The sequence below is a fragment of the Macrobrachium nipponense genome, chromosome 1 (genome assembly GCF_015104395.2).
Source record: "Macrobrachium nipponense isolate FS-2020 chromosome 1, ASM1510439v2, whole genome shotgun sequence".
Classification (NCBI taxonomy): domain Eukaryota; kingdom Metazoa; phylum Arthropoda; class Malacostraca; order Decapoda; family Palaemonidae; genus Macrobrachium; species Macrobrachium nipponense.
Genome location: NC_087200.1, coordinates 148,492,829 through 148,509,073, shown reverse-complemented (window position 1 = coordinate 148,509,073; position 16,245 = coordinate 148,492,829). Strand labels below are relative to the sequence as shown.

The 16,245-nt window shown below is 49.0% G+C and overlaps 1 protein-coding gene across 8 annotated transcripts in view; it reads left to right on the top strand.

The window, feature by feature from the left end:
• LOC135219743 (uncharacterized) overlaps window positions 1-16,245 on the top strand; it is a 371,373-nt gene that overhangs the window by 270,381 nt on the left and 84,747 nt on the right. The gene's annotated exons all lie outside the window — the stretch shown is intronic.

Here is a 16,245-nt window from a genome sequence, read left to right as displayed (position 1 = left end):
GAATGCCATTAGGAAATTGTTATAAAGTATAATTACCTATAAAAATATGCAGCAGAATTCTTTATTAAATCATTTGATTTTTTTATACATACCCATCAGTCAGACTTACTTCAGGCTGGGCATAATGCAGTCCATAAGGCAGCTATTTGCTATTATAAAGGATGCAATTTGCTTGGTTTACTCTTCTATCCTGTGGTCAGCAGCTCCCCCCCCCCCCCCCCCCCCCCCCCCGACACATTACAAAGAAATACAACTTTCTCATGGGAGGGCATGCATCCCTGTAGATCAGTGCCTTTACTGGTGATTCAGAACCAACAGTGTGTGAGTTCTAGAAGAAAAAGACAAATGCAATTACACAGGCAAAGCAGGTTTATTATGAACATTGCGCACACAAACTATATCAAAGTTACATCCATGTCAGGAGATAGAATTGGCTCAAGAAAATTAATTTAGGAAGTAGATAGTTTAATTATGAAGGCCAAGTTAAAAGACAACAAAAAAAGTATTTCATACAGAGTAAATTTAAGAGAAATTTCTAAAAATATATTTGCTCATGGTTACAATGGGAAACCAATCAAGAGTACAATAGGAGTCATTTGAAGACACCTCGGACATTTCTAGTGCCCCAATAATATACCAAGGAAATTAGGTATCAAGGAAAGTAGGGTCAACAAATTAAATATGTATTATGAGTGAAAATATGCAAGTTGAACCAAAAAAAGTCCCAAGGTCCTGATGGATTTAACTTGAGGGTAATCAGAGAAGCAGAAGAAAAGTTGACTAACTACTTAGAGCCAAAAACAGCATTGGAGGATTTGACCTTCAAAACATTACTTCCCAAAGAAGTTGTAAGGATAAACAGGAACTGCAAGCCTATCAGCCCGATAGATAGAATCTGTCTTAGTAGGGGACATAATACAAAAGATTTAGAATTAATCAATCTATTTACAGATAGCCAGCATGGACTTTGTAATGGAAGTTCCTGTTTAACCAGACTTATACGCGGTATGTTTAGTAATTATGATAAAAGTAAAAGAACAGGTATTTCCAGAGTTTACATATAACACCTCTGGATTTTCAGAGTGCATTTGACCAAATTCTGTATAAAGATTATGGCAAAAGTACAGACTATAAGTATTTTAGCTGTAGTATAGTAGATTAGCTAAGAAATAAGAAAGATTTTATCAACTGTAATGGACAGGCATCATCATGTTAGTATCTATAACAGGTTTTGAGAGATAGACGGGCTAACTCCTATGAGTATTAACATCACACACCATACGATCAACTGTAGTAACTCAGTACAGGACAGAGGGTGATCATTATGCCTTGAAACTTGATGAGGCTTGTGTATTACCCCTTTCTATCCCATGATGTCTTTTTATTTATTTGCTCATAAATATACCCAGGGATTGCTGTTGGTTTCTTTCAGTTATTATCTTTTATGATGGTATGTCTGACATAATTGTAATTTTACGAAGACGTAATTAGCAAAGACATGTATACCTCACAGATAGTTACATCATTTCTGCATCTCAGTAAATCTTGTAAATATTTTACTAATATAATTATACTCAGAATTTGTTACTGATTTTAGTTCTTATCTATTATGATATTGTGTGAGCTGTAATTATGATTACTTTCTACACAATATACAAACCATCGGTCCTTTTCATTAGGAAGTACCCTCGGTGAAGTGGGAAAACAGCCACTAAACTCTTGAACAAGTAGGTTAGTCAGTAACTTCTGTCCCAGTAGGTGGGAATACGTACCCGCCTGCCTGGATGTAAACATTCCAGTTTGCTTTTGGCTGTTGTCATGCAATACAGACGTGTTTTTGTGAGCTCTTGCCTAACTATTGTTAAACTTGCTTTTCCCGGCGGGATCTTCCTTTTCTTACTTTTTTATATACTGAATATACTGCATTTGATATTTATTAATACAGTCAGTCCCTGGTCTCGGTGTGGTGCTGATAAGTGAAAATTGCATTAACCGAAACTATGCAATTTATGGCACCAAGTTTCACTTAATGGTGCTGATAACCAGTTAATGGCACCTCTTTTAGGTATGCTATGGCGCCATAACTCTATTAATTGGCCTTTATGGTGCAGATAACCAAAACTTGGCCCGTTATGGCACCATAAATCGCCAATTTTATGGCGCTACACAAGCTCCATAAAACTGGATTGCCATTTACAGAGTCCACTGATAACCGGGGACTGTCCAAACCCATAATTTGTATAAAACTTTATGTAACGGCTAATATAAAACGGTGCAAACATTACGACAAAGTGACGAAGGAATTTCTGAGATTTCGGCAGAGTTACCGTGCGCAGATGTAAGGAAAAAGTGTTTTTCAAAAATTCACCATAAATCAAAATATTGTGCTTGAGACTTCCAATTTGTTGCAAAATGAAGGTAAATGATTGAATATTACTAGAATGTAAGAGTTTTAGCTTACAATTCCGTTTTTCCACCATTTCGGTCAAGTCAAAGTTGACCGAAGGTTGAAATTTTGGCAAATCGTGATTTTTATGAAAATATTTCAAAACTGATAAAAGCTACAACCATGGGTTGTCTTTAGTTGTATTCTACATGAAATTGCGCACATTTTCATATATAAAACTTTATGTAATGGCTAATATAAAATGGTGCAAAAATTACAACAAAGTAACGAAAGAATTTCTGAGATGTGTCGCTGATCCTTTTTAGTGCGAGAAGAAAGAAATTCGCACATGCGCAGCTGGGTAACGCTTATAAACAAAACAACAGCGTGATCCATGTACTCCCAGCATCCCTCAAGGCGCGTGATTTCAAATTTTTTGCAAACTAGGCCTATAACTATTTTTCCGCGAATACAGTGGTACCTCGAGATACGAAAGGCTCAACTTACGAAAAACTCGAGATACGAAAGCAAATACGAAAAATTTTATGGCTCTACATACGAAAATTGCTCAAGATACGAAAGGTTGTTGCTGTAAAGTCCGAGATTCGCCTGGACCACCAATAACAATTTTGAAACTCGTGCGCCGCCAACTGAGTAGACTCGCCACATTCTTCCATCTCTCCCATTGGTTCCTGATGCTAGTCACCGCCATAAGATCCTGCTCTACTATTGGTTAGCATCTCTCCCATGATCCCATCATGCATCGTACGTAGTGGCATTTTTCGTCAGCCATTGCTTCTCACCAGCGCTATCGTACACACGCGGAATTTGTTCGTTTACATATATGATTTCGTTTGTTAACGTAAATTCGTGTCAGTGATTTCGTTGTACTACTTTATCGTGTTGTGTGAGAACTTAATTAGTATACTACATAACTTAATTACATACAGTATAGTCTTGGGTCCCAAGAAAAGTTGCTGAAGTTCACAGAAAGAAGAGAAGGCTTTCTATGCAGACAAAAATGGAGATATTAAAAAAGTATGAAGCTGGCATCGGTTGAGTGTGATCGCTAAGGAATACGGCCAAAATCCGTCGACGATAGGCACTATCCTTACGCAGAAGGAAGCCATCAAAGCAGCTACATCTTCCAAGGGCGTGACTATTTTGTCCAACAAGAGGAGCCATGTGCATGATGAAATGGAGAGGCTGCTTCTTCTTTGGATTGAGGACAAAGAAATCGCTGGCGATACGATAACCGAGACGGCAATCTGCCAGAAGGCCAGTGCTATTTTCGGCGATTTGATTGCCCAAGCCAAAGACGACGGAGGAGAGGGGACATCGATGGCAACCCCAGAGTTGAAGGCTTCTCATGGGTGGTTCGAAAAATTCCGTAAATGGACTGGCATCCATTCGGTGGTGAAGAAATTGAAAATTTGTAAAATAAGTAAAGTATAAAAAAGTTTTAAAAAATGTAAAAATCAAAAAGACAAAATAAAATTTAATTTTAAGTTGTTCTGATACGTAATACAAACCCTCTGTCCTTTAACAATAGGAAGTAGCTAGCGGCAGCTGGAACAGTCGTAAGCTTCGAACAAGGGGAGAACGGTAGTTAACTGCTTGTCCGACAGTGCGCGCGCCGCGCGCCTGGGAGGTGAAGAACCACTTTTGCTTTCGGCCGTGGTGCGTGAAGACGTTGTTCGCCATCGCTCTCTGCCCGCTACTCGTCGTATGCTTTGGTTGTATTTTCCCTTCGACTGGTTTGTTTTGGTTGTGAAAGAAATTGGTAAGTACTCATTTTTTCATTGTTTATTAAGTGAAACTTAATCAATTATTATGGATCAAGAAGTGGAGCTTTTGCTGCGCCCCCCGGTCGCCCGTAGAGAGTGTCCCGGGCTGGAGGGGCGTAAATGCGGTAGATTTCGCTCCTTCATTGATGTAGATCCACATGATTTATGTACTCGGTGCCAAGGGCGGGAATGCTCTTGGACTGAGCCATGTATTACTTGTGTGAATTGGTCTGAGGCACAGTGGGTTCTGTATGAGGGTAGGAAGAAGCGTAGGCCTGCCAAGGAGTCGTCGGAAAGCTCTCTCCAGCGACTCCTTTGGTGACAGATACCTCGTCATCCTTCCTACCACCTGCTCAGCCCCCATGTTTCGCGCCTTCCCCTGCGGGGGGGGGGGGGTTTCGAAGTCCTTCTCCTCGCTCGATCCATCGAGTGTGGAGGAGGACGCTCGTTACCCAGATGTCCAGTTGTATTCGGGGTCTTCCGTCCACTTTGGGTGGGGTTCGTCCCCCCCCCCCCCAAGCGAGAGGGTACCCCTCAAACTGACCCGACTGTTGCTTCCGCAGGTGCACCTTCCGTGGGAGACGACCTTAGGCAGGTGTGGGCGTCACTGGGACTGCAGGGCGTGCCTAGTATCCAGGGGTTGATTCAGCGGTTGGCGGGGTCGCGGGCGGTCACACATGGAGTGGTGACCACCACAACAACGACAATTACTACTCCAGGGTACGCCGCCCCTCCGCATCTTGTGTATACACCGCACGTTACTACGGTAACACCGACAGCCTCAGTGCAAAGGCCGCTTGCTGCCGTATCGAGGAGGGGTGTGCCGCCTCCACCTGGTTCCTTTGTGCTGCCGACCCCGGACTTCCGCTGCCCAAAAAGCTCCCCCCTGGACCTGCCTCCAGTATCCAGGATGTTGATGGCTGAAAATAAGCCTCCTGGGTTGCCCGACTTGTCAGCCGTACCTGCCGCTACCGCTGCTGCTGGCCCAGCCGCTCCTGCTGTTCCTGCTCCTGCCCACGTCGTTCCTGTCCACGGTGTTGCTCCCCCAGACTCAAGTCCTTCCGAACAGGTGCAGCCGGGCCCTGTTGCTTCAGCAACTGCGCCGGCTCCGTCCTCGATGGAGGATCTGACGTCTGTCCTGCGCGAGCTGACGAAGAAGAGGAAGAAGAAGAGGAAGGTGTCGTCATCGTCTTCTTTGTCGTCTGCTGCCGCCTCTTCCCCTTCGACTTCTAAGGCTACCAAGCCGAAGAAGAAGAAGGCTGCCTCACCCCCCCTTAGAAGGCTCCTTTGGGACCTTCTAAGGGCCCGTCTCACTCCGGTGGGATCGGGGGTTCTTCTGCTGGTCCTCCTGCTCCTTCGGGAACAGGGCCTGTCTCTCCTTCTGCAAGGAAGAAGAAGACGGGGACCAGAGGGGTACCGGCTACCACTGGTACTTCCTCGCCTGGTGTTAGCGGCATTGCCGCTAAGCCAGGTACCGGCTCAGCCTCTCGTTCGCGAGAGGTTCCGAGTGTACGGTCTCCCGCGGGAGACTGTGCAGCCAAGGTTTTGACGCCTGAGTTCGCTCGCTGCCAGGACCGAGGCACAGAGCAGAAGACTGGTGAGAGCCACTCAGGTGACTCTTGCCAGGCCAGCGGCCGCTCTCGTAGCGACCAGCTGGTAACTCGGGCTGACGTGACGGTCTCTGACCAGCCACGGGTTGAGCTGGGAAGAGGTCCCCCGACCGTCGGCGCCAGCCTCGCCTGGTACCAGCGGTTCGACGCGCCGCGAGGACGCGCACTGGTCTCACCGCAACAGTGAGCTCTGCAGGTCGCCTGACCGCCGCTCACACAGGGACCGGGCGGATAGGGCGACCAGCAGCAGCTCATCTGACGCACGGGACCGGGGTCGATGTGCTCAGTCGAGCCGCTCGCCTCAGGTGAGCGGCACGACCAGGCCTGCAGACCGATCCCCACCGCGGGTTGGTGATCGGCTGCAGCCCTCCAAGCACACTGGTTCTGCCAGTGAGCGAGGAGAGGGGAGCGTCAGGTCTGCCTCTCCTATACCTTCAACTTCCTCGGGTTACGCCGGGAAGAGCGAGGTATCCAGGAGTGTTCGTCACAACGCCGTACACACCAGGCACGGTTCTAGGACCGGCCAGGACGTACGCGCAAGTGGCAGGAGGAGACCGTGAGGGGTCTGTCGCTGTTCCTCCTTCTGAAGGAGGAGGGTCTCGGGAGCTGCTCTTGTTGGAGGGACTGGACGGTCCTATTCCTCAAGACGCTGTTACTCCTGAGATCCAGAGGAACTTTGCCGAGGTCATTGCGCTGATTCGTCAGCACAACGGCCTTGGGGAAGGATCGCTGCTCCCACCATCTGAGCCCACGTCCCGGCTCCAGTCGTTTTGGGGCCCGAAGAGGGAACCCAAATCGACGGTGGGTCTGCTGCGGTCAGAGCTGTCTGACTCTGTCCTTGACCAAGTGGAGTCTCTCGTTTCCGGACGAGAGGATTCGCTGAAGTCAGGTAGGTCTTCGAAGCTACTTCCTCCTCCTCTACAGCGTCAGCGGCGATTCTATGTGCCATCAGAAGATCCGATACCACCCAAACAGGTTAACCCGGAACTAGCAAGGCTAACTCCGGGTGTGTCCCTGCAGCAGCTCCTGTCGGAGAACCTCTGGTTCTCGCAGCAGGAGGCACTTGCCCTGGAATCAACCGCTATGGCGGCATTCCAGGCAGTCTCTTGGTTGGATCTGTGGTCCCTTACAATATCCAAAGTCGCGGCCAACTCTGGGAGTTCTGCTCTCGAGGAAGACCCAGCGTTCAGGAGACTGTGCCAGTCTGGAGGTAGAGCCATCTCTTACCTCGCCCATCAGACGGCAAACCTGTGGGCCAACTTGGTGCTTCGTCGTAGGGACGCAGTCCTTACACGAGTAACCAAGGGGCAGGGCGCGAGGCGGCACTCAGACTTCGCAACAGACCCATTAGGAGTTCCTCCTCTCTCTTTCCTGGAGAGATGGTGGACGCTGCGGTGGAGAGGCGGCACACTGATGACAGTGACCGCCTGGTTCACCAGGCAGTCTCGAAGGCTTCTGGGCAGCCTCGAGCTACTGCGGCTAAACCAAAGAGTTTAGCTAGCGCTTCCTCGGCTGCTAAGACGGTTGCCCCATCTAAGTCCCGAGGAAAGACTCCTGCTGCTTCAACTTCTGCTAAGGGAGGCTGACATCAGCCCTCCTCCCAGCCCTCCTTTCCCCGAGGAGGTGCAGGGAAGAAGTCGAAGTGAGGTGGGAAACGCTAGGGACGGCGTTCCCCCTCACCTGCTGGCGGAAGTGGGGGGTTACCTGGCGAGCCATTGGGCAACTTGGCAGCGCTACGGCGCCGAGACCTGGATAGTAGACGTCCTTCGGGAGGGATATCTACTACCCTTCGAATCTCGGCCACCCCTCACCTCCAACCCGGTCCATCTTCAAAACTACGTCCAGGGTTCATCAAAGGACAATGCTCTTCGACAGGAGATAAAGACCATGTTGACCAAACGAGCTGTAGAAATCGTCAAGGATCGGTCACCGGGCTTTTACAGCCGCCTTTTCCTGGTGGAAAAGGCCTCGGGGGGCTGGCGACCGGTGATAGATCTCTCTCCCCTGAACCGATTTGTTCACCAGACTCAGTTCACGATGGAGACGGCACGCTCCGTGCTCGACTCCATCAGGGAGAACGATTTCATGCTTTCGGTGGATCTGAAGGACGCGTATTTTCAATCAATCCTCCAGAAAATACCTCCACTTCATCTTCGACGGGACGGTGTACCAATTCAGGGCACTTTGCTTCGGTCTGTCAACCGCCCCACAGGTGTTCACGCGAGTGTTCACTCTGGTGTCTGCTTGGGCCCATTCGCACGGGATACATCTCCTGAGGTATCTTGACGATTGGTTAGTCCTGGCGAGCTCCCGCTCGCGGTTGCTACAGGACAGGGATCGACTTCTGAAGTTTTGCCGCGATCTGGGGGATCGTAATAAACTTTGAGAAGTCTGATCTTGAACCCAAGCAGAAGATGAAGTACCTGGGTATGTTGATCGACACGGTAGCTGGGCAAGTCTTCCCCGTGGACTTGCGGATCAGCAAATTCAGGGAGGCAGCTGTCCAGTTCCTGTCTCGGCAGGAACAGGCAGCTCAGCAATGGCAAGTCGTGATCGACCACCTGTCGTCACTCGAGAAGTTAGTTCCTCATGGACGTCTTCACCTGCGGTCTCTCCAGTGGAGACTAAAGGAGAGTTGGTCACAGGCAAAGAATCCACCTTACTTCCCTGTGTCCCTCACGGAAAAAGTGAGGCAGGACCTAGCCTGGTAGCTCGACAACAGGAACCTCTTAAGAGGAGTGCCTCTCCGCACTCCCCCCTGGAGATGTTACTGTTCTCAGACGCATCAACCGAGGGATGGGGCGCACACCTGGAGGAGTTGCTGACTGCAGGTGTGTGGGACCATCACGACAAGCACCTTCACATCAATGTCCTGGAACTCAAGGCGGTGTTCTACGCTCTCCAAGAATTTCAGGACCTTGGTGGGACACTCAGTGGTGTTGATGTGCGACAACACCACAGTAGTGGCATACGTCAACAAGCAGGGGGGCCTAGTGTCTCTCCTGCTACACCAGTTGACCGTGCAGGTGCACGAGTGGGCCACGGCTCACTCAATAGAGCTGTCAGCCCGCTACATTCCAAGCAAGAGGAATGTAGTAGCAGACAAGCTCAGCCGTCGGGATCAGGTGATAGGAACCGAATGGTCTCTACACCCAGATGTGGCAGAAAGGCTCTTCAACCTGTGGGGGCATCCAGTCGTGGATCTGTTCGCCACCCGGCACAACAGAAAACTCCAAGTTTCATACATTCAACTTCCCTGTCAGATATATACTTGGCTATAGACTCCGTCGTCCCCAACAGAAATTCAAATTTCGCGGCACTCGCTACAGGTAGGTCAACATTGTTGTTACTACCTCCTGACTGGAATTCTTTTTTCAACGCTTTTGATCTTCTTTCGACCGATTTTTGGTGACGTACTTGGATCGTTGTTTGGCATTCGCTATCGTGGAACTGTTTTTGGACTTGGCTTTGGATTTTTCTTGAATATGTCTGACTCTAGTGTTGGTTTCAGAGTGTGTGTGAATGAAGGCTGTAAGGTGAGGATTCTGAAGGCTTCGGTAGATCATCACACTGCATGCCAAGGATGTAGAGTTGTTGAGTGTTCTTTAGATAACACATGTAATGAGTGTGAAAGATTGAGTGCTCAGGAATGGAAGACTCTAACTTCTTACTTAAAGAAGTTAGAGAGGGATAGAGAGAGAAAGGCGGCTCACAAAAGCCTTAGTAGATCTAGATCTAACGAACCCTTGTCTAGTTCTGTAGCTTCTTCTACTCATTATTATTCTCCATCTTTATCAGGCCGATCACAGGTTACTAATCCTTCTGATTCGGCTTCTGAAATTGCAGAACTCAAGGCTTCCCTTCAAAAAATGCAAGAGAAAATGGCGGCATTAGAAGGTAAGCAAAGTGAGGGTGATATTTCCAGTGATGTAAGTGTCCCCAGTGTAGTGGAGGGGGCGTCTGGTCGTCTCTGCGACACTCCCAGGCCTAGACCACTTCCAAGCTCCCTGGCCCAGAGGGGAAGGAAAGTCAAAAGCCGTACGGAGGTTGTGGAGAATCCCCAACGATCAGGCGTCCCTTCGGCAGAATCTGTTACATCTCAGACTGCCAGGGATCGCTACAGAAAAAGCGTCCTACGTGAGTGCTTTTCGTCATCGGGATCTCCCTCACCGAAACGAGGATGGTAAGATACGAAGCTTTCCCGTCCGTTAAAGAGACACTGGAAAGAGCCTGAGTTGAACTCTAGCCCCGAGCGCTTTTCCGAAGAAGAAGCGCCTTCGGTCATAAAGAGAGCTAGAAAGGAGTTAACTCCCTTTGCTGTAAGGGAGCCTCAAGCGCCTTCCAGATCTCCCTCTCCTGCTTTTGAAGAAGGGGAGTCTTCAACCAAGAAGATTTTGATGAACATGCGAGAGCAGCTAGCGTCGTTGGTAGGAGTCCTTTCCAAGGAGCCTCCTCGTAGAAAGGACGACAAGCTTCCTGTCAAAAGATCTAGACACCGATCTCCTGTCAGGCGCAACGAGCCTTCCAGGGGAGTTGTCGCACAGGCGGCCATCTCTGGGGGGAGCGAAGCACCAGGCAGGCGAGAGGTAGAAGAGGAAGAAGCGCTTGCCAGACGTGTGGCGCCAGCCAGGCACCAGAGAACACCTGACAGTGAGGATGATGATGACTATGAAGTTCTCACAGAAAGGGATGAGCCAGCCAGGCGCGATTATTCCCGAGATCGTTCCAGGCGCCGAACGCCAACCAGGCGCCAGGCGCCAGCTAGGATAGAAGAAACTAACAAGTGCGAGACTCCTGCCAGGAGCGAAGCGCCTGCCAAGCGCCTTCTATATGCGAAGAGCCTGATAGGCGCCAGGAGCCAGCCAGGCGCCTGCCAAGAGCGATGCGCCTGCCAGGCGCCTACTATACGTGAAGAGCCTGATAGGCGCCAGGAGCCAGCCAGGCGCCAATTAGTCAAGATTCTCCTAAGGACAGGCGTAGGGAGACAATAGCTCTTAGTCCCTCGCCTGTTAGAAGTTCTTCATCGATGGAAAGGAAGAAGTCAAAGGAAGAGACAGACGAAAGAAGGGAGCTTTCCCCTTCCGATCCTCTCGACTTAGAGGACGTATCGGAAGACGAGGTAACTAACAAAGAAGGACTGTCGAACTATAAAGTTCTTACTTCTCTCCTTCTAGAAGAATATGGAGATTCTTTGACTCCAGCTGCTCCTCCTTCTCCGCGCTCTCTATTTTCGAGCGCTAAATCTCTCAAGTCTTCGTCCTTCCTTAAGATGAAACCGGCCATATCTATGAAGAGGGCCCTACAGTCTCTAGATTCCTGGATTAAGACTAAAAAGGAACTAGGGAGGATGGTCTTTTGTATGCCTCCTGCCAAACTAACGGGTAGAAGAGGCAAATGGTATGAGACGGGAGAAAATATGGGATTGTCTCTGCCTACTTACATGCATAGATAAAGCAGTTCAGGATGGGTCAGCAGAGGTCTCCTCCCTCTTTGGTGCGGGAATGCTGAAGAAGAGGGCAGTTTATAGTGCTTTCCTCACTAAGGCCGTCTCTCCTTCACAGAGATCCGCCTTGTTGTTCGCCCCTCTTTCAGAGCATTTGTTCCCTTCTCAGTTGGTGAAGGACATTTCACATTCACTAACGGAGAAGGCGACTCAAGATCTCCTCAGGCAGTCTTTGAGGAAGAATAGGCCTGTGGCCAATGAAGAAAAGAAAGGGGCTCGTCCAACGCAGCAGCAGCCCTTTCGAGGAGGCCCTCCGGCTAGAACTATTTCCAGAAGAAAGACTACGGAAAGAAGAGGAAGAACTTCCTTCCGACCCTTTAAGAAGGGGAAATGAGAAAGTGATCCTCCAAACACCTGTAGGTGCCAGGTTACAAGAATTTGCGGAAGCCTGGGCAAGCATAGGAGCCGACACATGGTCCATGTCGGTCATCAAGAAGGGATATTATATCCCGTTCAAGGACAGCCCTCCCCTGACATCAACACTGAGGGAACTGTCCGCCAGATACAAGGGACCCTGTACTGATGGATACTCTTCGTCAAATGGTGGAACAGATGTGGGACAAAAGAGCAATCGAGCTGGTACTGGATCACAACTCCCCGGGGTTTTACAATCGCCTTTTTCTAGTAGCGAAAGCTTCGGGGGGGTGGAGACCAGTACTAGATGTAAGTGCGCTGAACAGATTTGTAGAGAAACAGAAGTTCAGCATGGAAACGTCTGCTTCAGTCCTTGCAGCCCTTCGCCAAGGAGATTGGATGGTGTCTCTCGATCTTCAAGACGCCTATTTCCACATCCCGATTCATCATTCGTCGAGGAAGTACCTTCGTTTCATGATGGAGGGAAGGATCTATCAGTTCAGGGCCCTGTGTTTCGGCCTGTCCACGGCTCCTCAAGTCTTCACAAGTATAATGAAGAATGTGGCAAGACATCTAAATCTTTTGGGAATAAACATCTCCCTATACCTGGACGACTGGCTCATCAGGGCCAGGTCGCAGAAACAGTGTTTGGAGGACCTTTCAACGACATTAGACCTGACAAAGTCGTTAGGATTGATCGTGAACCTCGAGAAATCTCAGATGATCCCCAGCCAGAACATGGTTTATCTGGGGATTCGGATGGATTCTCGGGGTTTTCGAGTGTTTCCTTCTCAAGAGAGAATATCGAAAGGTTGCGCCACAGTCTCCAGCTTCTAAGGGAAGGAGCGCAGTTCAGCGAGGGAATGGTTGAGTCTTCTGGGGACCCTTTCCTCGCTGGAACAGTTCTTTCCTCTAGGAAGACTGCATCTCCGTCCTCTACAGTTCTTCCTGAAAAGGAATTGAAATTGGAAGACAGGACAGCTCTCCGATACTTTTCCAATTCCTGTAGAGGTGAAAAATCACTTAAGGTGGTGGTTACCCCCTCTAGAGGAAAACAGAGGTGTGTCCCTGGAAGTTCGGAACCCAAACCTGATATTATTTTCAGACGCGTCGGAGATGGGTTGGGGTGCAACCTTAGGATCGAGAGAAGTGTCAGGCACCTGGTCGGAAGAACAGGTGTCATGGCACATAAATTGCAAGGAGCTCTTAGCCATTCATTTGGCTTTAAAGGGCTTCGAGCAGATAGTCAGAGACGGGGAAGTGCAGATAAACTCCGACAATACCACCGCTCTGGCTTATGTAAGAAAATAAGGAGGGACTCACTCTCTCTCTCTCTCTATACGAACTGACTAGAGATCTTCTTATTTGGGCAAATCAAAGAAATATAACTCTACTGACAAGGTTTGTCCAAGGGGAGAGGAACGTGAGAGCGGACAGGCTGAGCAGGAGGTTCCAGGTCCTTCCCACAGAATGGACCCTCCACTCAGAAGTGTGTCAGATCCTTTGGTCTCTTTGGGGGAAGCCTCAAATAGACCTGTTCGCCATGTTCCTCTGCAAGAGGAAAGACACCTTTTGCGCTCTGGTAGACGACCCCAGAGCTTTTGTAGTAGACGCCTTTCTCCTAAATTGGTCCGGACTGGATGTGTACGCTTTTCCCCCATTCAAGATCCTGGGGGAAGTGATCAGAAAGTTCGTGGCCTCGAAGGGGACAAGGATGACTCTGATAGCCCCATATTGGCCAGCCCGAGATTGGTTCACAGAGGTAATGGAGTGGACGGTGGACTTCCCCAGATCTCTTCCAAACAGGACAGATCTGCTCAAACAACCCCACTTCGAGAGGTACCATCAAAACCTCCCCGCTCTTGCTCTGACTGCCTTTCGACTATCGAAAGACTTGTCAGAGCGAGAGGGTTTTCTCGCAAGGCGGCAAGCGCAATCGCTAGAGCCCGCAGATCATCTACTATGCGAGTATACCAATCGAAGTGGGAGGTGTTCAGAAGTTGGTGTAGGTCGAAGAAGCTGTCCTCCTCCAATACCTCTGTGACCGAGATTGCAGATTTCCTTCTTTTCTTGAAGGAGAAATCGCATCTTTCTGTACCAACCATTAAAGGATATAGGAGTATGCTCTCGGCTGTATTCAGGAACAGAGGATTAAATTTGGCGAACAAGGATTTGCATGATCTCATTCGTTCTTTCGAAACATCCAAATCAAAAGAACCTAGAGTTCTGAGCTGGAATCTGGACGTTGTCTTAAAATTTCTGTCTTCTGAAAGGTTCGAACCACCTCACAGGGCTTCCTTTCGAGATATTACAAGGAAGTGCCTATTTCTGTTGTCTCTCGCTACGGCGAAGAGAATCAGTGAGCTGCACGCCCTTGAGTCACGAGTGGGCTTCAAAGGAGACTCTGCTATTTGTTCGTTCCAGACTCTCTTTCTTGCTAAGAATGAGAATCCCTCGAAACCCTGGCCCAGGAGCTTCGAGGTAAAGGGCCTGGCTAGTCTAGTAGGCAGAGAGGTCTCTTTGCCCGGTCAGAGCGCTTAAATTCTATCTGGACAGAAAGAAACAGATGGGGGGTTCGCAACACGGTCTATGGTGCTCGGTAAAGGACCCCAAAAGACCGATATCGAAGAATGCCTTAGCCTTCTTTGTAAGAAGCGTTATTACGGAGGCGCATAAGAACTGCCCAGATGACTTTTAAACTCTTGAAAGTGAGAGCTCACGAAGTAAGAGCTATCGCAACGTCTATTGCCTTCCAGAGAAATATGTCGCTTAAGAATATCTTAGAAGCAACATATTGGAGGTGCAACTCGGTGTTTGCATCTCATTACTTGAAGGACGTGCGCGTAACGTATGAGAAATGTTTTTCTCTAGGTCCGTTTGTGTCAGAGGTCCGTTTGTGTCAGCGGAGACGGTTCTGGGTATTGGAGCAAGCGCCGATCCTTAATTTTGTGTACGTAACCCTCTTGTCGGATACGTGCTTGGCTTCCTGCTGGAAGAAGTGTCAGATGTCGCACAGGCGGCCGTCGCTTCGGTTCAGTAAGGAACTCCAGTGGTATCTGACTATCAGAGGGGTACAAAAATTTTTTTTTGTACTTTAGTGTGTGCGTTTTTGACTGTGTATTTCGAGTTATGGGTTGTTTGTGAAGAGTTTGGGGGATAACTCTTGACAATCTTAGAACTAACACAGGTGTTAGGATCGGGTGATCGGGATCGGTTGTGTGCTCCTTAAAATAAGGCGTGTTGTCATATAAGTGGATTAGCACCCATTGACAAATGCCAGTCAGGCTCTGCTGAGTAAGTGGATAAGACCCCATCGACAGACCCACAAGAACTCTTGGCCACAGATCACTATCTCGCTAAGGCTCTTGAGGTGAAGCAGACTCCCAGGCAGTAGCCATGAAGTCTTCCACCTAATCAGAACCAAGGTCTATAAATACCTACAACATATGTTGTAACATATGTTGTTTACCTGTCTATTCAGTATAGTTAGCTGTCTCTTACCCTCCACCAAAGGGTGTCAATCAGCTAAGTATATATCTGACAGGGAAGTTGAATGTATGAAAATGATATTGTTATGATACAATAAAGTTTCATACATACTTACCTGGCAGATATATACGATTGATGGCCCACCCAGCCTCCCCGCAGGAGACAGGTGGAAGAGAAAATCTGATAGAAAACGGGAATGGTTCCTAGTCCTGCCACCCAGAGCAGGGCGGTAGATCACCTGACCTACCTGTTGCGAGTGCCGCGAAATTTGAATTTCTGTCGGGGACAACGGAGTCTATAGCTAAGTATATATCTGCCAGGTAAGTATGTATGAAACTTATTGTATCATAACAATATCATTTTTCTTTTCAACCGTGCCGGACCCATGGGCAGCTGCAGAGGATGCTCTTCAACATCCATGTTACAACCTCTTTGCGTACGGTTTTCCTCCCTTCTGTCTGATTCGCAAGGTGATCAGCCGAGTGCTGGCCACCCCGAATCTCAGGATGATCCTGGTGGCTCCCAAACGGCCTGCCAGACCTGCTGGCTCTACTTGCGGAAGCTTCAAGAGAGATGCCCCACTGGCACAACCTTCTAGCCCAGCCACACGTAGAACGGTACCACCGAGCAGTCCAGTCCCTACAACTTCACGGCTGGCTGTTATCCACCATCTCTTGCGAACGAGAGGCTTTTCTCGCAGCGAAGCAACAGAGATGGCTAGACACGTCCGACAGTCCTCTGCAGCTGTGTACCAGGGGAAGTGGGCCGTCTTCTGTGGTTGGTGTCGTAGACGGGGTCTATCTCCTCTCAGAGCCACTCTTCAGCAGGTAGCGGATTTCCTCGTTTTTCTTCGCCGAGAGAAGCTCCTCTCAGTCCCCACAGTCAAAGGATACAGAGCCGCCCTGGCCCTGGTCCTAAAGCTGAGGGGACTGGATATCTCTAATTCGTTCGAGATTTCCTTGCTTATGAGGAGCTTCGAAAGGTCTTGCCCACCCAGGGAACTCAGGCCCCCTGAGTGGGACGTGGCTCTCGTCCTTAGGAGTTTGACTCGAAGACCCTTCGAGCCACTCCGAGAGTTGCCAGACAGGGATCTGACCCTCAAGACCCTCTTCTTGC